This window comes from Lissotriton vulgaris, chromosome 1_1 (assembly GCF_964263255.1).
Source record: "Lissotriton vulgaris chromosome 1_1, aLisVul1.2, whole genome shotgun sequence".
NCBI lineage: Eukaryota > Metazoa > Chordata > Amphibia > Caudata > Salamandridae > Lissotriton > Lissotriton vulgaris.
The window spans coordinates 1666521440-1666542698 of NC_141685.1; positions in this window are offsets into that span (position 1 = coordinate 1666521440).

Sequence of the window (21259 nt, forward strand, 5' to 3'; positions counted from 1 at the left end):
GGTTGGGGGGGGGGGGTGGCTGATAGTATCTTCCACCCAGATCAAAAGGGCTTTGTTAAAGGGCGCCAATTAGCGGATCTTACCTATGATTTGGTAGGCACAATTGATATCGCCTCTACTTTTACACTCCCTTTGGCTGTTTTAATCCTAGACGCAACCAAGGCCTTTGATAGGTTTAATTGGGGATACCTGTCTGAGGTAATGAGGAAATTTAATCTGGGAGAAAAATGTTGCCGTTCCATAAAACTGATATATAAGGCCCGACAGCTAGATTACTAGTGAATGGAACCCTGACAGACATATTTAAGATCACCAGGGGTACGAGACAGGGCTGCCCTCTCTCCCCGCTGCTTTTCAATTTGTACATTGAACCATTTGCACAGGTACTTAGGGAAGATCATAACATCACTTCTTTTAAATTTCGAGAGTGGGAGAGAAGGGTGGCCCTGTACGCAGATGATATCCTCATTCTAATAGCCGACCTGGATTTAGCTTTTCCTACAGTCATTAAACGTACGGAGGAATTCGGACAAGTTTTGGGTTATGAAATTATTGCTAGCAAAACCGAAATAATGGCATGGAATATAAGAGACACACAACTCCAAGTCGGGTCTACCATGCGATATCTGGGGATTAGAATTATACAGGAGGTAGGTAAAAATCCAGAATACAATCTTGATCGAGTCTTTAAAGAGTGTCAAAAGCAGATTAAATCCTGGGCTCACCTCCCCTTATCCATCTTGGGGAGGATTAATTTAGTAAAAATGTCAATCTTGCCTAAGCTCACATTTCTTTTCAATACCATCCCGCTGCTTTTTGACAAGTATCAGATAGAAAAATGTCAACGAGAATTAAATTCCTTTATCTGGAAGTATAGAGCTACCAGGTTGGCATGGAAGAAGCTAAGGCGGAAGAGGGATAAGGGAGGATTGGCGCTGCCCGACTTGCAATATTATGCCTGGGCATTTCAGCTCCCTCATTCAAGAATGCTGTTGAAAATGCCAGTACAGGGGGAGGAGAGATGTTTCGGGCTATGTTAAGGGGGGCAGGGTTACCAGAGGAAGGTTTTATGTTTAAGTTCGGAGACCAAACATTTTTCAAAAAAGTTACATTAAAGGTTCTCCACTCGATGGTAAAAAACTGGACCATAATAAGAAGTAAAGTGGGGCTTAACTACTTTTCAAATCTAGCGCCATTGTGGGACTCCCCAGGCACACCCGTATGCTTCCAGGATAGTTTGACTAAACCAGTGAGAGATTCTGGGATCACAGTGTGGGGTAAGTTGTTGAATAGGGGTTCCTTACTCTCCTGGGAAGATCTACGTGAGAAAGTGGGGACTGGCCTTTCCAGATTTAAGTACATCCAGATGAAAAGCTGGGCCCAGGCCCAGGCTAGGCATAATACATCCTTTGGGAAGGTCAGTGAACTGGAAGAACAGTTAGTGGGGAGACCGGCTGGTAAAAAGGAGGTCTAAGTGTGGTATTGGGCAATTGAGGAGGAAATGGATGGCGTCTTTAAACTTACAGATGAGCTATGGGGAGAGCAGATGGATATTCAGTGTGATCTTGTTTGGGTGGATTCATTTAGAATCCTGCATAGAATAGTTAAACCTGCTTGGCTGAAGCGGAATCATCTGTTTACGGTTCATAGAGCGTATCTTTCCCCTCTCAAGTTATCGAAATTTCAGAAAGGTAAAGTCTGCAACAAATGTGGGATGCCCGAAGTATCAGACGTTCATATGTTTAAGGACTGTCCTTCCATTCGGCACTTCTGGGAAAATGTAAAGAAGACTCTTGAGTCCATCTTGAAAGTATCACTAGATATTAATCTGCCTCTAATTATCTTTGGCCTCAATGACTACATCACTGGTCCCGCCAGATCTCTACTTTTTTATGCAATCCTAATGGCTAGGAGACAATTATGCATGCATTGGGTGGATCCAGTTGCACCAACCCACTCAGAATGGCTGTCCTCTGTATGAAATATCCAAGATGAACATGGCTAGATCCTGTAGTAAGAAAAAGATCGCATTTTGGGACTTACTGATACAGTGGAGATAGAGAGCCTGTTTTTTTTCCCCCTGGTCCTATGATTATGCCTCTTCTTGGTTGCTCCTTGGACTACTGTTCTGGTCTCCCAGGTCATCGATTTGGTCCGTCAGGTCTGTAAAGACCTAGTTGGAGTAAAAAACCTATCCTCACCCCTTGACATTCCTCCCGCCTATTAAAGGTACCCTTGTTTGAGTTTATAAAATGCTAAAAACTCTTGAACTCATTCAGTAGGGTTACGAATGGTGGTTGGTCTTTATTTTTTCTAAAGAGGGTTAAAGGCGAATGAGGAAAAAAAAAAACAGGACTTAAAAGGACAATATGTGCCAAAGATTGATGGCTTAGTACTCATAAAGGGCAGAGCACATATATCTTTCTGTGTTCAACAGGGACAATTTAAATTGCCTATCCATTTCACTAACGGCCTTGTAGATACTTTTGATTTGATCTCTCATAGATAAATTGGGGGGAGTCTTTCCCTGCTGGACTAGTAATATGCTCAAATATTAAGCTTCTTTTACCAGCTTTTGTATCTATATTAAAAGCGACTTGTGTACATATAGATTTCAGCTTTAATTTCCAATGGGATGTTTTTGATGTCTCCATAATATTTATTGCTTCTACACCAAGTTCCAATTTTATATAATTTTATATTTGAAATCATCTTGTTCCATTGACTATATTTAGAATTTATCACATGTTTCTTCAACAGATCCCTGAAAGAAACAATTGGGGTATGAAGGTTTTTACCAATAGTTCACCATTTGCTTACATAATTTAAATCCTATATAAACCAGGCCAAAATCTAATCTTAAAACACTAGTTGGAGATGCATTAGGAATACCTATCTATTTTTCCAAAACAGCATCTCTACTTTTGTCAAATAAAATTGATTTATAAACAAGTTTATCATTCAGCCTTCTTAAAGCACTTGCTACCCCATTTGCCCTTGCAATTACTCCAGCTGCATGCAACTTGAAATTGAGGTCCAATCTGAAACCGACTCCAAGATAAACATAGGAGTCAACAGTTTCTATTTTTTTCTGTGCTGATGTTCCATTTACATTCAATTTCTTTTTTCACTTTAGGAAAACCATCACCTTGGTCATATCAGTATTTATTTTCAAATAAATATGATTACAATAAGTGGTAAAAAAGGTCATAATTCTTGTGAAGTTCTAAAGGCCTAAGATCCATTAAAATCATATAATCTACATTAAAAATGCTTTGCATATCAGATGATACTTATTTTGGAAGAACAAATTTGTCTCTTTTAAAAACTTCAAAGCAGGGGGGCATGGCAGAGCAAGATGGCAGACTAGTGGCTTCCTGCTGACGCTCTCTGTCACTAACCAAACATCTTAAAGCGTCCTGCGAATCCTGGCTCTTTAGTGAGCAGAAAGAGCAATAGTCATATGAAGCATTTTTTTGGTATAGAGGTAAAGAAAGCAGGCAGCAGTCTGACTGGACTGCCTGGCAGCAAGAGGGACTATGATGGAAGGTGGCCAGGCACCCACTTCATGGGTTTCGGAGTGGTGTGTGTTGTTTGCTGCTCCAACACCACTGGGTGTCAGTGGGGTGCAACTGGTGAAGCCTGGGCTCACAGAGTGGTCAGTGCTGCAGGACACCTTGGGCCTGCCGTTTTGCTCAGGCTGCATCAGAAAGAGGACAGGATGGCATTCGTGTTAAGTGAAACCTCACTGTGTCCGTTGTACACTTCAGGTGCAGATGGGAAGCAAGGCGATTTAGCCCCGGTCCTCGATGGCGTGGCAAGAGGGGTTGTGGATAGTTACTGCAGAAAGGTGAATTGCGCAGCCATAGGGGCTGTGAAGCAGAGTGGGGTGGAACGCTTCCCTGTTGTTCTGAACTCCATATTGTTTGTGCTGCTGACTACAGTTTAATGGTATTCCACTAAAACACAAGACACAATATGGCCTTCCTGAGATTAATAAACAACCCAATCGAACTATTACATTTGGGAGGTTCTGCATGTATAAACTCAGGCCCATTGAGTGTAGAACAAAATAGGTAAAGATAAAACAAGTAAAACACAAAGCAATGCCATTGTCGGTTACTCTACTGGCGCCCAAGGATTGGATGAGAACTCTGGGAAGCAGTCAGCCTGGTAGACAGATCAGTTGGTTGCAGATCAGGTGAATTCTGGCATGATGGCTGCATCCTGCCAGCAATTAAGAACTTCAAAGAACCCATAAAGAAATGACTCCATAACAATATGATGTGAGGAAAATTATGTAAAAACTACAAATGACTGAAGTCTAGGTTAAAGCTATGCGTTTCCTGAGACTGTAGCTGCAGTAAAACTAGTAGCAACAAAATTGAAAGAGTTGAAGATGCAGAGGGGTGCTACAAAAGGGACAATCTCAAATGTGTAGAAAGTAAAATAAAACAATTTACTAGGATCACGCAATTTAGTTAAGTGGAAAAGTTAGGATTAATCCCAAGATTTTGGGTTCACAGTGTGCCATTCAGAAACGAGATGTATATGCCTTGCTTCACTTACACCCACCTTACCTCCAACTCCCGACCACCACCCTGCTGGTATCAATGTGGCCTTCTGTCACATCGCAGACCAAACTTTGCGGCCCTGGGAAAATGTTTGCGAGTACCCATGTCATGGTCTAGCTTACTTTATAACATAAAACCATCTGAAAAAGCAATAAAGACTCTCTGTTCTCGGAATCATGGTTAAAGTGACCTGCAGACAAATAGTGATATTGGTTTATATATCCCATCTGTGTAATAATCCCTCATAGTGCTTTACATGCCCTTCCATGTGTAAAACACATGCTGTAGCCCCAAATCTGAAGGACGTTGTGCGGGTCAAATACATGAGAACCAAGCACAACCAACCAGAAAACATTGTGCATATACCAAATGGCCCCCCTCTTGCAGGCAGAATAGAGCCACATGTTTAGTCTCAACAGGGCCTAAGCCCTTAAACATAAATGAGGCAATTATCTTGCCAAAAAAGCTCATTCATAGATGGCAAAAACATGAAAAATCATGGAAAATATGCAGAAAAACAACCTCAACATGCTAGAAGAGGCAACCCTGCTGCACAGAGATAGAGTGTCATGTTTGCAAATTTTGCTTAGGCCTTGAGCTCAACCCCGTTCTGAATGAGGCTCAAACAGCTCTCTTTGGAGAAAGCACATTAACACAAAGGCTTAAATGTATATCCTGAAAGCAACATACAAATGTTGGCATGTTTCGGCCTAAGACCTAAAACAGAGTCTAGTCAGAATGACATACTACAGCCAAAAACGAACCAAACGTTACTGAATAATATTCCTGGCATATGGAGAAATAAGTCCTTTGTCTGCATTTTGAACAAGGCCTTTAGAAATAGAGCTAGAATTGGACTGGCACGCAAATGACTCAGTTTAATTGTATATAGAATTGGTAAACAGTCCATAAAAATGATTTCTTGATGTTCCTGCTTGCTTCATAGGAAGGGATCAGCTAGAAACATACTGCATTTGTGGGTGCCTTGGTGCTGGATGTGGTAAGTAAGTAAAACTTTGGGGCAAACCTACTCCACTGAGCCTAGTGCAGGATTTTCTGGATATGGTGGGACCGTGAATCCAAAGCACTAGATGTGGCTTGGCGTACTGCTTTACTCAGCCTGCTTTGGTCAGCCCTGTGGAGAGTGGGGTGTAACGGGGATTAGATGGCCCTCTAGAGTTAGAGCTTGGCCCTGTGGTCCTTCTGGCTTATAAAGTCTGGGTGAACTGAACACATTGTAGTTTTGTATGGGAGGGTCAGGGCTGACTTCTGCCTACGCCTCAGGTGTTGGAGTAGGCCACTGAAGTCCTGAGCATGGGTTACTTCTTCTTGGGAAAGGCAGTAAAAGGTTGGTGCCTAAAGAGATGAAGAAGTAAGCTGAAGAAGCAGCCTGCTGAAGCAGGTCTTCTGTGCACCTGAGGGCTGGGCTCAGCTGGGCAGGTCTTCGCTTTGACCTCCTGCTGCAAATTCTGGATAAGATCCTCCTGGTAGTGGGCGCTGTAGAGGCCAGCTTGAAGTTACCTGATGAAAACTGCTGGCAAGCTGTTTTTATGCCGCCACCTGGCTAACTTGGGTGTGGTAATCAGGGGGCAGGAACGAAATCTATTAATTCCCCTTCCCCCCCACTTCAATCCAGAAAGTGTGTTTTAAGGGCTGACTACAAAAGGGGTGTTGTAAGAGCTGCCAGGTTGAAACCCATAGGCCTGCTGTTTTCTCACTCATGCTGGCAGTGGAAGAAGGGTGTGGCCACATGGAGTTTAGGCAGGAAATTTGAATGTCCCTTTCTTCTGGTGAGTGAAAGGAAAGTCACACGCATCACCCTAGAAGATCCCTATTGCAGGAGAGAGCCACAGGAAAATATGAACAAAACAACATGTTGCTATCCTAGTGCAAGCCTAGGTTCTCCTTGCATAACAAAAAGAAAATACACGTAGAATGATGCATCCTACCATTTGCACAGAATGACTTAAGTGTCACAGCGCAGCCTCACCAACATAGAAAACACAGACAGTGAGGCACTAAAGGGAATTACATTGAAATTACGCAGCAGTGTTCACTGGAAGACTTAATTTGTCGTACTCTGAAAAATGGGGCATTACTTACATTTTGGCCAAACAAGCGAGGTGAAATTGCCACAACACTTGATTTGGCTAGGTTTCCACCTGGACAGTTTCTTACTGGTATGTCCGGTATTTTCATATCCTGGCCAGGACAAAATGAATACAATTCCCCAAATCTGGTATTTTTTCAGTAGGTGCTATGAACAGTTAACATAAAGAAAACACTTTAAAATGTGTTCTGGAGTTGAATACATGATCCATGACTGTTAAGCTAAACAAAGGCAGAAAAGCTGTCATAATAAAGCGTCCTCTTTAATTATCATGCTCCCTTTGCAGCATCATAAAGCATGACCAGATGGTTCTTTTTTTATTGTTTTCCTTCCTTTTGACATTTTCAGTTAGTTTGAACTTGGCCCAAGCTGAAGGCTATTGCAGCACTATTTATGAGCACCAGTTACATTACACAAGAAATGATTTGCCCAAAATCACAGGATGTGGAGCAGACGCCAGGGCTCAATCTGGTTCCCCATCTCTGCAACTCGGAACTCAAGCCACTTTCTATGTGGCCCGTGCACCTGCACCCTCCATCAAATCCTGAAAGTGGGAGGGGATCGATCCTGGAAAAGACACTCGGCCTGATTCATCAAACAAAATTGCGCTCGCAAAGGGCCAGATTCTGAGAATCTGGCCCTTTGCGAGTGCGATTTTTGCATTTGGGATTCAGCATCCCAAATGCAAAAATCGCTAATTGCGATCTCGCAATTTTGCGAGGAATTACATTTAAGGAATCTCTATTTGAGATTCCTTAAATGCAATTCATCATTCAATTTTTTTTGCGAATTCGTAATTTCTTGCCGCAATTTACCGCGAGGTCAGACCTCGTGGTAAATTGCGAAAACTCAGAAAAATGCATTTAAATGCATTTTTCTGAGTTGCATGTTACACACACACATGTCCTTTGGACATGTGTGTGTGCAACACCTGTGTAAAATTTCATTTGAGGGGTGCTACAGGGTGTCCTTTGGACACCCCTGGCACCCTTCAAATTGCTATCTTATTTGCGATTAGCAAATTGCTAATCGCAAATAAGGAATACTCCCCATTCATTCCTATGAGCCTTTTAGCCCATAGGAATGAATGGCGAGTTATTCCTTATTTGCGATTAGCAATTTGCTAATCGCAAATAAGGAATCAGTAGGAATCGCAATAAATTTTGCTAATCCTACATGAATCCCGTTTTGCGAGTCCTTAATAGCGAATCGCTATAATTCGCTATTAGGGCCTCCAAAACGGGAGATTGATGAATCAGGCTGACTGAGTCTAAGGAGACAAAACCATACAGCCCGAACAACACATGGCCCCAGCGATGCCCCTTCTATTACTCACACCCACCCCAGCACTCCATTGCCTGGCAGGAGGGGGGATTAAGAAGAAGATACATCTGCTGGGCCATCCACAGGGGTGGGGGCTAAGGAAAATATGTCCTAACAGCCACAACATCACTTGGTCACTCCAGGGAAGCCCCAGCATAAACCCACCCTTTCCTGCCAACCACAGTCTTAATAATGACCCACAGAGGAGGTGCCATGGAAAGACACTATTTCTAGAATGTGCCGGCCCAGAGGGTGCCGAGGTGAGAATGGCTCAAATGCCAATGCAACATCTGGCCCCCATGGAGGCACCCCCTCCCCAGTGTGGAGCTCGCTTTCCAGCATTAGATCCGCTGTGCAGCCCCCCTGGTATGTAGATCTAGGCAACTCCCCCCTGTTCCTGGCCCTCCTCAGAGGCGTCATCTTCGTTCCTGCCACTGAGGTATGTGTGGTACAGTCCCCAGAAATTCTTAGGTCAACTAGTGGGGGGCAGTAGCTCACTATAAGCCTCAGACTGCGTACAGCAGTAAAGCATATCGTGTGCCCAGCGTTTAGGTGTAGGCGCAGGACCCCTCATCCAACAATATCCGACAACCCGCCTTGCCATAAGCATCCCCTTGTCTACCAGTCGGCGAACTGTGCAAGGCAGCTGTCTGGAGTGTCCTAGTAGGGCCAGACCAGGGTCCAGAACTAGCTCAGTCTCCACTATGTTGCTGATATCAGCAAATATCTTCTCCCAAAAAGCCTGCACACCTGGGCATTGCCATGATAAATGTAGGAAGCCTGCATCGGGAGCGTGACATCTCTCGCATTCTGCAGAGTTACGAAGGCCACACCTGTTGAGCCTTTCTGGGGTTTAGTACACTCTGTTGAGGAACTTAAAGTGCACTGATCTATGCCTACCGTTCAGAGATAACCTTCTGGTATTAACGCAGCAGTATCGCCACATGTCATCAACAATAACGATCTATAAATCTCTCTGCCAGGCCAAGCGTGCCGTCGTGTACTGGTGTTCCCTGTGTGCCAGAGATAACTTATATAGGGTAGACAATAACTTGCGGGGGGTTTCAGTCTTTATTACATACGTGAGTACCGGCATTTCCGGCGGCTCTGCCAAGTCGTTCCCTAATAGCTCCGCGAAGGCGCTGCGTACTCTGTGAAATTGAAATCTAGGCAGCAGAGGGATGTCCCCAGCGCTGACAGGTATTTGGTCCCAGGTTTTCACAGTGCCATCCTGGAATAAATCACCAATTTCATGTTAGGCTTGTGTAGAGCCTGTACTACTCCCCTTTCTTTGATAGGGGATAGCCATTGAGCCCAGTCAACCGGCATTGTTGGCGAGTAGAGTAATGCTCCTCCCTGTAGTTGCAGGAGACTGTGCCACGCATGGTTAGTCGCTGCGATGGAATCAAGGATTCCAGTCTTGCGATCAACTGGGGTAAAAATAGTTGCCAGGAGCGAACCCGGACTAGCAAATAATTTTTCCATGAGGACATGAGGAATGTGGCTGTCACCATGCAGCCAGGTGTGTAGATGGGACACTTGGGCAACTCTATAGTAGAGCTCCAAGTCTGGGGCACCTAGTCCGCCCATACTATAGAGGAGCGTGAGTAGCAACCACTTAGCTCGGGGCTGCTTACCGGCCCAAGCCAATTTGATCATGAGTTGTGTCAGTCTCTGGAAAAAAAATTTGGGCAGCACAATCGGGATGTTTACAAATAGGAACAATAATCTAGGCAGCACAACCATTTTCATGATGGAGATTCTTCAGAGGAGTGTGAGAGGGAGCCTGCACCAGGACTCCAGATCGTCCTCTAATTTACTATAAGCTACTCCGTAATTTTCCCTGAACAAAATCTCCGAGTCTGTATGAAGTCGCACACCTAAATATCGAACAGAGTCCATGGTCCACTGCAGTGGGTATTCCATGTCTATGTTTTGAGTTACCGGGGAGAGTGGGAAGGCCAAGGACTTAGTCCAGTTGACCTTGAGGCCCGAGAGGGCGCCAAAGTGCACTACCTCTCTTAATACCGAGGATAAATTGGTTTCCGGGTCCTGGACATATAGCAGCGTATCGTCCGCATACATTGACACCAATATTCTGTGTGTGGGGAATCCGATGCCCTCGTTGCCGTGGTTTTCTCGCAGCGCGCATGCCAATGGCTCAGCCACTAGGGCATACAGCAGCGGTGAAAGCGGGCAGCCTTGTCGTGTCCCTCTGCTTATCGGGAAGGAGTCGGTGACTGTCACGATCCCATGAGCGCCTCAACAGGGAGGTATCATACTGTGTGCCCCGGAGGTGAGGAAACTAACTACAAGTCCCAGAATGCCTAGCGCCTACTGATGGGCGGTGATATATAGGAGGAAACTTCCTGTTTTCCTCGTCGGATATTCTTGATCCATAGACCGAGTACGAGCCCTCTCTGACCTGGATTTCGCTGTTCATCTGTTCGCAGGATTGCCTTGTGGATCTCCGTGTGGCTCGCGGCTGATTCGTGTTACGGCAATTTCCGCCGGCTAGTGAGTGCCGCGTATGCGTTCCTCCGTTGGCGAGCCTTCTTGCATCGGCTCATGCGGAGGAATCTTGGTTCCTTGTTGGGAGTTGTGTGTCCTGTTGTCCTCCGTTGGCGAGCCGTCTTGCATCGGCTCATGCGGGGGCGTTTGTGTATACAAGGTTCTAATTGCATCTTTGCCCTCCGTTGGTGAGCCTTAATTTCCGAGGTTCATGCGGAGGACGAAATCTTGCCATATTCCCTCATTGTCTTACCAGGCTTGGTAAGATTATTTCCTGTTGGTAGAGTCAGCATCTTGCGACTCCTGCTGGGAATACATGTGTATGAATACTACTTCAAGTACCAATTAAGTTACCAGAAGGATTACGATTTCAGGTACTGTTACTTTAATTATTCTCAATGGGTGACGTAACCCTATATCATTTTCGTTATTTACAACGTGTGCCAAAGAACACGGGCTGACAAGACGCTGTACAAGACCTTCCCCTTTAGTCGCAGCAAGGTTCTTCCACTGGGGGGGGGGGAGAGGGGGTAGGTACATTCACACAAGTTTCCAGCAAATATAAATACATGCATATTCAAGGTGTTATAGGATAGAGTGTAAGGGCTGTTATCTTTGTGTGTTACAGGAGGACATAGCTTCATTCGTATCCTTATCGGGATCTGATGATAAGGAGGTGCCATATACCTTACAGTACAGTGACCTTAGTTTCCTTTACAGGTAGATGGAATTACTTGTGGGTTGTTGTGGTTGCCTGTTACCTGGTGTGTAGAAACCGGTACCAACGTTCTTGTTGTTTGTCTTTCAGATCTCCCTCCCTGCTGTCCCCTTCCTTCCCCGCAGTTTTGCCCTCGCTTGATCCTTCCTTAACCCACGGCTATTACAGCAATCTGGGTTTGGATAGATCAGGAGGTGGCCTTGTTTTCACATCACACTGATCCTGAGGACTGAGAGGATAACAGTGACAAAGTCACCAAGGCGGACTCTGGCTCGTGGATTATGGTGCAAAGCCCCCACCATTTGTAGGAAGGCATCCCCAGGCCCATCCTCTGTAGCACCAGACGCATAAACGGCCATTCCACAGAGTCGAAGGCCTTTTCCATGTCTAAGAATACAGCAAGTGCCTTCTGCTCTTGCTTGACATGCTGCATTGTGCCCAGAACTGTGCGGATGTTATATGTTAGATTCCTGCTGGGGATGAAACCCGCTTGTTCCGGTGCAACCAGCCGAGGCGCTAAGAGCGCAAGGCTGTTAGCCAATACCTTAGCATATATTTTAGTGTCAACATTGAACAGTGAGAGTGGTCTGTACGAACTGCACTCGTCCTGCGCCTTGCCTGGCTTCAGTATCGTTACAAGGAGAGCCTCTCCCATTGTTTGCGGCATGCTACCTTCAACGCAAATGTCATCCAGTAGCCTAGAGAGGTGCGGGAGAAGTTTATCCTGAAATGCCTTATAGAAACCTATCGTGAGACCATCGGCTCCCGGAGCACTGCCCGCGCACATCCCCGCAAGGGCTTTAATTATTTCATCTTTTTCTATGGGGAGCATCAGGAATTCCCTGTGCGTGTTAGAAAGGGACGTTATATTAATGTGCTCCAGGTATTCGAGTATGTCTTCATCCAGATCCCCACTTTTGGGCGTATACAGATCTGCGTAATAGTCTTTAATGGTCTGGGCTATATCAGTCTCGATAGTGAGTACCGTGCCCTCCCTAGATTTTATTTCCATCACTTGTTGTCGTCCCCTCTTCCCACACAGAATTCGAGCCAGGATAGCGCCTGGTCGCTCACCCTTACCATATGTCCGGGCTGTTGCGTATTTCCCCAAATGTTTCACTTCTCTGTCAGCTTCCTCATGGTATTCAGTCAGTAGTAACTTTATCTCAGCCGCTAATGCCTCATCTGAGTGTCTCCGCTGTCGCTCCTCCAAGAGCGCCAATTGGCGCTCCAATTCCTCCATTTTCTGCCTGATGGCCTTAAGGACCCCTGAGTGTTTGGACATCGCTATCCCCCTTATGTAGACTTTGAAAGCCTCCCACACCACTTGGAAGCTGTCAACGGAACCCACGTTGGTCTCGAAGAAAGTATCTATAGCCTCAGCTAGTTCCCCTCGGAACAGAGGGTCTAATAGGGAATATGGAGGGAACCGCCATATGAGCGGTAGAATGGTCCTCCTGGGGGCAGCTAGTAGTAACAGCACAGGTGAGTGGTCTGACAGAGTTCGAGGGAGAACCCTGCAGTCTCTCACTCTCCCCAGCTAGGAGGGGGAGGCCAGCCAATAGTCTATCCTGGTATGAATATTGTAGTAGGCTGAGTAGTGAGTGTATCTCCCCTGTCCGGAATGTCTAGACCTCCACACATCGTCAAGGCCTAAGCTAGTGATCACGCTTTGTAAGGTGAGCGCAGCGGCCGTCGGTCTACGCGGGGGACCTGCGGATCTGTCCAGGGCTGGGTCAAGTACTAAGTTGAAGTCGCCGCCCCACAGCAGGTGCTCCGGGTCATATTCTCTAGCTATTGGAGCCAGAGACTGGTAAAAATCTGGGGAGTCATAATTCGGGCCATATACGTTAAGCACCACAAATTCCATACCCTGCCCCGTGCACTTGGAGATGACATATCTACCCGCCGTGTCCGCCCTTAGGAGCTGGAGAGCGAATTTAGATTTGGGGTTCACCTAGGTGAGCACACCTCTGGCATGCGACGTGAACCCTGCCGCGTTAATATTGCCCTCAAAGCCCCTACTGTGTAGCATTCAGCTTGTCAATGGCAGATGGGTCTCTTGCAGGAGCGCTATGTCAATGTGTTGCCGCTGCAGGTAGCTAAGCACCTTCCTAACTTTCCTGTGGTCATTGAGACCGTGAACGTTCCATGTAAGTGCCCTAACCAAGGGTGTCTGTGTGGAGCATCCTAGGTCAGCTGTATGCGCCATCCCAGTCAACTCTGAATTTACTGTGCACGTATGTCCTGTGTTTACCTGTGCTTAGTTGCATGTTCCAAGCCAAAAACGTTTTCCCCCCTCCCCCATCCAAAACTCCCCCCCAAAACACCTATCACCCCCCACCCACAGAAGACCGCCCCCAACCTGGCCTTGCAGTGCTCTCCGCCCCCACCCTTAACCCAGTGCTAAGAATAACCCTGCCTTCACTGGACAAAAAGTGGTGCATTGCGTGCAGGGGCCGAGGTTGCCATCCAACCTATATCTGTTACATGTGCGCATAGCACTAGTCAAGCTGCGCCCCGCCCTCGCCGCGCTATGCTGTATACATCAGTAGAACACAAAACATTGCTAGTAAGTATGCTGTATCAATCTTACTCCGAACATCCCCGTATGAACACCAAGATGACTTAATGCTTATCAATCCGCCGGAATCACTCCATACATTAGGCCCCCACCACTCTCCCTTGATGCAGTAGTCAACGTGTCTATACAACAATCCTTGGGCGGCCTTTTGTTAAGCAGCTAGAACTTCTGCTCCCTCCCCAATACCTGACATCAATAAACTAAGTTAGTAACATCACCGCCTCAATGGACAGATCATACCACACTTTGCGTCCCGCTGTGTCACTCCTGTTCGTCAAGTTGACTGCTCCTCTCATCTCCTTCCGATGAGCCAGTCGCGCCTCTGGCTTGCTTCCTCGACCAACCTTTCAGTGCTTGTTGCAGGACCCTCGGGTCTGTGAGGAGGTGGGACTGGCCCTGCTGGTTGACCCGCAGTTTGGCCGGGTATAACATTGCGTAGTCCAGTCCGAGGTCCCTGAGTTATCTCTTAAAAGGAGGAAAATGTTTGCGCACTTCCTGAACCCTGGCAGTGAAGTCGGGGTAAAGTGAGATCTCCGATCCTTCGTATTGCCGTGATTTTTTGTCCCGCGCCATCCGGAGCGCTGTGTCTCTGTCCCGGTAATTGAGCAGCTTTGCAATGATAGGGCGTGGTGGCGCTCCGGGGGCACGGACAAGGACCTAGCGTGAGATGGACTCGCTCCACCACGAACATCGACGAGAATACCCCCTCTCCCAGAAGGGTGGTAAGAAGCTTTTCTACAAATTTCTCCATATTACCCGTCTGAGTGGTTTCTGGCAGTCCCGTGATGCGGAGGTTACAGCGACGTGAGCGGGCCTCCAAATTCTCAGTTTTGTCTTGAAGGGCTTGCATGATTTTTTCCAGCTTCTTGTGATCGGTGTCAAGCTCCGTTTGGGCCTCCTCCACTTCCATTATCCTCCCTATCAAGCCGTTCAGCATTTTTGTCGAGGCGCTCAGCCATGCGGTCCATCCTATAAGTGAGTGCGTCAATCTTAGTGCCTAGGGAGGACATACTGGTCTGGAGGCCTTTTTCCATGGACCAAGGTACCTAAACTTTTTTTAATCAGTAGCTGTAATAAATCATTTGTTTTAGAAATAGTCACAAAGGATCAATACGTACAGTGTTACCACACTAACACAGTAAATATAGTAAATAAATGTAAGAAACCAGGGATTTATGTTGTCTGAAGATTATTATTTGCTTTCAAAACAAAGGAGATTTTTATAAAAAGAAGAAAACATTCTTAAAAAGTAGGGTACATATACAGATATTGATTAGATATACAAGGTATTGGTTATTTCCTCCTTTGACATATCTAAACACAAAGTCCAGGCTGCTAACACAAAATAACACAATGATTTCAACTAAAAATCAGAAGAAAATCAAAGATGATATAATGGATCATATGCAGAGTTGGACTAGATAGACGACGTTTCGGTCTTTTAAGGAATTTTTCACAAGACCATCATCAGGACAGAGCAATTCTACATACAGTAGATGACCCTTTTTACTCAAATAGAGATAAGACTTTTCTCTAGTACAGACGACAACAGCACTTCCAATTAGTTTGTTGGTGAAGGGCAAAGAAAGGTTACAAGCCTCAACCCAATTCATTTGCGGTCCGGCGTGTTTACGACCGAGATACCTTTCTCACCTTTGCGAAAACTGTATGGTTGTCTCTATAACGATCAGCGAATATTGGACACCCCGTTGAACAATTGATATCACTTCCGCATATAACACGAGTAATCTTTGGCACAAAAGGATTGATTTCTTTGCCCTTCACCAACAAACTAATTGGAAGTGCTGTTGTCGTCTGTACTAGAGAAAAGTCTTATCTCTTATCTTTGATTTTCTTCTGATTTTTAGTTGAAATCATTGTGTTATTTTGTGTTGGCAGCCTGGACTTTGTGTTTAGATATATCAAAGGAGGAAATAACCAATACCTTGTATATCTAATCAATATCTGTATATGTACCCTACTTTTTAAGAATGTTTTCTTCTTTTTATAAAAACCTCCTTTGTTTTGAAAGCAAATAATAATCTTCAGACAACATAAAACCCTGGTTTCTTGCATTTATTTACTATATTTACTGTGTTAGTGTGGTAACACTGTACATATTGATCCTTTGTGACTATTTCTAAAACAAATGATTTATTACAGCTACTGATTAAAAACAGTTTAGGTACCTTGATTCTTGCAACAGGCCCTAACGAAGCTGATAAATAGAAATAGAATAAAATCCCTTGCTGGCCTTTTTTCTTATAATAAGTACTGCCCGAGCCCGCAAGGGTATATTGGGTCGCTCACCTACATATCTTGTCTTTTTTCCATGGACAGCAGCATGGTCTTTATATCCGTGCCAGCGACTTGGTCGTCCACTGTCTGTGTGTGCATGCTTTCTTCTGTCGGGGCCCCCTGCGACTGTGAGGGTCTCTGCGCGAAGGGCACCTTGCTCTGCGTTTTATATCCCTTGCCCATCCTATCAGTGTATGTCCAGCGCCGTGGCCGTCGCACTATCAGGGCCACTTAAGGGGTAGTAATAGACTGCTGCGTGCTGCGCGTCACCAACCCCAGTCCCTTGTAGGAGATTAATCTGGCTTAGTGGGCCCTCTTTCCGTATCCCCGTCGCAAATACTGTTCCCCTTGGGGCGCCTGCAGGCTGACACGATATCCCCAGCTCTTTTCCGCCGCGTTCACTGCTATAGGGGTGGTCTTTCAGGCTGCCACAATCTCCACAACGCATTCCATGCACGTGCCACGAGCATTGGGGGGGGGGGCACAAACGCCCCGGCCAAGGACAATTCGGGCTAGAAACCAATGTCACTTTGTGTGAGAGAGCAGCGTTACAGCCGTGCCAAGGATCTGCTCCAACTAATGACATAAGCGCGGGGCCCCGATCACGTAGCGCCGAGTTGTGGCGAGGGGCCCGCGATATCCCCCTTACTGCTCACCTCCTGTCAGTGTCTCAGTTCCAGTCCTTGTCCAACCCCGCAGCCGGCTCGATCTGTGGGCTCCAAGCGAGGATGGGGTGGGCACACACCCCTCCCCCACTCCCTCCGCCAGGTCACTGCTCAAACACCCAGCTTGCGACACACTGGGTCCCCCTCTTATTTGCCGGGATGTCCTCGAGCTGGGGGATTGCAGCAATTGGCCCAGCTCCGCTTCACCCCAGTCTGCTTCTCACAGGTGCCTCCGCTCTATATGCGCCTGAGTATCTAGAGCAGGCTCCTCACGCGTTGGGCTAGCCCAGGCAAGCCGCCGTCTGCAACTGCTACCTCTGCATTTTTTTTCCAGCGCTGTAGATTGACAAGGCAGGGGGGGAGGGAGGGGGAGAAAGGGGGGACACCACCCCCTGCACTGCCAATCCCCGCTCTGTGTTTCTGCCCCGAAGCGCAAGCCACTCCGAGGCCCCCAGCCGCGAGGCCCAGCCTCTCCCGGGGTCCGCGTTATGCCGGGCCGCACGTCCTGTGACGCCCCGCGGGTGCCGTTCCGACCACAGAGCGCGGCTTCTGGGCCTAATCGCCGCCGGGCGGCTGCAGTGGACCACACCGTTGATGCTGCTCCGTGACTCGGGCTCGCCGCTGCCCGCTCTGTCGTTTCGTGGGCACAGGGGAGGCTCAGAATGCTTCTCTGGTGTCCACCGATGTAGGATATTTTAAGGATAGTTAAATCAGCGCGGCGGAGCTGAAGGCTCAGGCGGCCATCGCGGTTGCCGGCAAGCTCCGCCCCCTGGAGAAAATCTTTTGTAGTGAAGGTTTTCCCAAAAAAAATAGTTTCTGATAATGGCACACATTTCATTTCAAAGAAAATGGTTGATTTAAAAAAAAAGATATGACATTAAGCATGAAAAAACACCACTGTATTTTCCAGCCGCAAATGGTCTGGTGGAAAGAGCTAATAAGTTCTTTAAGGAGGGAATTCAAACAGCTTTATCAAATGGTTTGGATGTGAAAAAACATATTAAGGAGAAAGTTTGGAGTTATCTTAATACTTCACACTCTATTACAGGTTTTACACCATTTTTCTTATTGAAAGGAAGAGATGCTAAATCTGTGTTGAAACCAGTTTTTGAAAAGAATTTTAAATTGTTAAAGAAAATTCACAAGGATAAATTGCAAATTCTATTTCTGATTGCGTAAAGGGAAATTTTGAAACAAAGTACAAACTGAATTCTAAAGATACTGTTATTGAAGAAGAGAAATATGCTATAGGAGATTGGGTTATCATTAAAAAAACCTAAAAAAAATGCATAAGGGAGAATCAAAATATAGGCAAACCACAACAGGTGGTTAGAGTTACACATTCATCAGTCATGCTAAATAACAAAGGATGGTGGAACAAGAGTGCTGTCATTAAAATCGAACCATTTCAAAAAGACATAATTGAAAAAAATAACATCTGAAACGGATAAGTTGAAGAACTCCTCATTTTTATGTTTTGGAAAATATCCTTCAGAAGAAGTTAATAAATCATCTAATTCAGATTTAATTAATACAAAAAGAAATATTGTAACTCCAGCTAAATTTAAAGATTTTTATTTATATTGATCTTGTTTTTGTTTTGGAAGGAAGATGTTGTATTCTATACCTTTAATTTATTAGATTGTTTTAGTTTGGTTGCATTCTGTATTCTGTGTTCTATGTTCTCTTTGGATGCGTTGCTGATCGGCATTCTTCTTCTGGACTCAAGACTGTTCAGCAACTCATCTAAAGCTCTTCTTTCTTTGATAATTGAATTAATACTCAATTGCATTATTTACTAATAAACTCCTTATTTGAACAATCATACTTATGTTGTGTATCAATACAACACCTACTCAAGGATCACCCAAAATCGTATAGGCAAACAAGCATTTGCAATGCAATAGGTCTCGCATTTGCGAGATTTTTAGCTTCTGGCATTGTAAATGACAATCCCTTTTATTTGTGTGTTTAAAAAACCTGCAACAATAAAAGGCATAATCTTGCTAATGCGAGACCTGTTGCATTGCAAATGCTGGTTTTATAAATGCAAGCGCAGTGACTTCCCTCACAATAAACACATGCCTGTGTATACCCCCGTTGACTATAAATGCGTTGTTGATGCCAGGGTGGCACAGTCATTGTTTTTTAGGTCTCGCGACCTATCGATGTGCGCAAGCGCATCGAGCGGAGCGAGAATTCATGTGGCGAAAACATCTTCAAACCAAAGGGCTTTCAGCCCCGCGGTTTTCATGAAGTTCACATGAACATGCACGCGCATCGCATGCAAGCCCAGCCTCTCCCGCCCCCATCCGGCATCAGGCTTCTCCTCCCCTAGCAGCACTCCTCCCACACCAGCAACTCCCCCCTCCCACACCAGCACCTCCCCTCTCTCTCCACGCAATCACAGCCTCCCCCTCCCACACCAGCACCTCCCCCCTCCCACACCAGCACCTCCCCTCTCTTTCCACGCAATCACAGCCTCCCCCTCCCACACCAGCACCTCCCCCCTCCCACACCAGCACCTCCCCTCTCTCTCGGCTTTTCCAGCTCTTCCCTCCCACTCTCTCACTCTCCCGCCCCAACCCGACTTGTTCTTGGCGTCTCTTGCCAGCTCGAGCCTGCCCTAAGCATGGGCTCGTGTTACACACCCCTCCCTCGCACGGCAGCCAGACCAATTCCTAATTACAAGGCCGGTATGTGATTATTTTTTTTCGTTTGTTTACGTTGGCAGATTTATAAAGCACGAGCTTGGCCCGAGGGCCCTGGAGCGCGGCCCATCAGCAGTAGCTTTCATTGCACAAGACGATATTAATATGTTTTTCGAGGTACGAGGGAGTCCAGCGTTTAATCTCTACCTTGTGCAGTCTCTTCCTACTGAACCCTTCTATATCCTCTGCCATGCCTTCGGTGCAGTCTCTTCCTTGTGTGCAGTCTCTTCGTACCAGCACCTCCCCCCTCCCACACCAGCACCTCCCCTCTCTCTCGGCTTTTCCAGCTCTTCCCTCCCACTCTCTCACTCTCCCGCCCCAACCCGACTTGTTCTTGGCGTCTCTTGCCAGCTCGAGCCTGCCCTAAGCACGGGCTCGTGTTACACACCCCTCCCTCGCACGGCAGCCAGACCACTTCCTAATTACAAGGCCCGTATGTGATTATTTTCGTTTGTTTACGTTGGCAGATTTATAAAGCACAAGCTTGGCCCGAGGGCCCTGGAGCGCGGCCCATCAGCAGTAGCTTTCATTGCACAAGACGATATTAATATGTTTTTCGAGGTACGAGGGAGTCCAGCGTTTAATCTCTTCCTTGAGCAGTCTCTTCCTACTGATCCCTTCTATATCCTCTGCCATGCCTTCGGTGCAGTCTCTTCCTTGTGTGCAGTCTCTTCGTACCAGCACCTCCCCCCTCCCACACCAGCACCTCCCCTCTCTCTCGGCTTTTCCAGCTCTTCCCTCCCACTCTCTCACTCTCCCGCCCCAACCCGACTTGTTCTTGGCGTCTCTTGCCAGCTCGAGCCTGCCCTAAGCACGGGCTTGTGTTACACACCCCTCCCTCGCACGGCAGCCAGACCACTTCCTAATTACAAGGCCGGTATGTGATTATTTTCGTTTGTTTACGTTGGCAGATTTATAAAGCACGAGCTTGGCCCGAGGGCCCTGGTGCGCGGCCCATCAGCAGTAGCTTTCATTCCACAAGACGATATTAATATGTTTTTCGAGGTACGAGGGAGTCCAGCATTTAATCTCTTCCTTGTGCAGTCTCTTCCTACTGATCCCTTCTATATCCTCGGCCATGCCTTCGGTGCAGTCTCTTCGTACTGATCCTCTCTGTACCCTCTACCATGCCTTCGCTGCAGTCTCTTCCTTGTGTACATTCGTACTGATCCTCTCTGTACCCTCTACCATGCCTTCGGTGCAGTCTCTTCCTACTGATCTCCTCTGTACACTATTATGCCTTCGATGCAGTCTCTTCCTTATGTGCAGTCTCTTTATACTGATCCCCTCTGCCATGCCTTTGGTGCAGTCTCTTCCTTCTGTGCATTCTCTATCTACGGATCCCCTCAAGCATTCCCATAGCCAATAGGACTCGCATTAGGAAAGTGTAAGCTATTGGCTTTGTAAATAACAATGCTATTAATTTATATATTTTCAATGCCAACACATATTAAAACAATATTTGTCATTTACAATACCAATAGCTCACACTTTCCTAATGCGAGACCTATTGGCAACGCCAGTGCTTGTTTCTCCTTTGATTTCCTTTTCTCCGTAAATAAATCTTCATCGTTTTACAATGCCAAATTGTTATTTGCTTCTTATTTATCTGGGAGTAATACGCTTGTTCATAACTGCAGTTTCGGAAAAAAGAAAATAAAGATAATTAAAATAAAAACACATCTCTTCACTTAAATGTGCCACATGTGTTAGCAAAGGTGGGTTGCCCTTAATAATCCTTCAGAAGCTACCTTTACAAGATGGC